This window comes from Acinonyx jubatus, chromosome D2 (assembly GCF_027475565.1).
Source record: "Acinonyx jubatus isolate Ajub_Pintada_27869175 chromosome D2, VMU_Ajub_asm_v1.0, whole genome shotgun sequence".
NCBI lineage: Eukaryota > Metazoa > Chordata > Mammalia > Carnivora > Felidae > Acinonyx > Acinonyx jubatus.
In genome coordinates this window covers 55896720-55897627 of record NC_069393.1, presented here as the reverse complement: position 1 = coordinate 55897627, position 908 = coordinate 55896720, and positions in this window count along the sequence as shown.

Genomic DNA, 908 nt, shown 5'->3' with positions numbered 1-908 from the left:
GAGTGGTTTGTGTCTTTTCTATACATTACTATATATTTTGTATGTTTTAGTAGATGCAGAGATATAGACACAAATATAGATATAGATATAACCACCTCATTACTTAATCTCGCTCAACTCAGATTTTTCATCTGTAAAGGATTGGCTCTAAAGATCAGGTAGGACAATAGGTCATACTTTAGTCCAGTATCTGGCACACACCATACACATTCAGGGCACGGTGATGGTCCAGCTGCTAATATTATCCATGAAGGTCCTATTGTCATTTTTGTGTTCTGAGGAAGGGCGTCTCTTCAATGTTCTTTGTTTAACCTAGCACCTAGAACTGAAAACAGCCTGCTGGAAGCAGTGTGACCAGGACAGAGCAGAGTGATCTTCGGGTCCACTGGGCTTTTCGCACAAGAACGGCCGCCAAACTAAGTACGGCGCCCTGTTCGGCGTTGACAAACTGAACTTCTGAGCTTGTTGAAAATTTGATTCTGGTCTGGGTTCTGAGATTTCCGTTTCTTACTTGCCCTCAACCCCACGTGCTTCATCCCAGGGCCCAAAAAACGTTTTTCCCAGGGGAAAACATTTGGAAGAAAGGGAGGGAGGTAGAAAAGGAAGGAAGTGAGGAAGAAGGAACATGTGGGGCTGAGGGCAAGTGCTGGCTGAAATCTCTGGTGAGACCACGTCTTCATTTTCTGCAAAGTCAGCTGCCTTGTTTACCTCTCACCTGGTCTCAGCACACTGGCCCCTTCCCAACTGCGGGCATGAGGAGAGCAGAACTGAATAACACATAGGAACCTGCCAAATCCCCAGAGGCCTGGGGCACATCACATCCAGCTTGGTGTTTCAAAATACCAATGATTGGGGTATTGTTTTGTTTTTTATTTTTTGGTGAACAGAAGTCACAAAAGCTTGTAGGA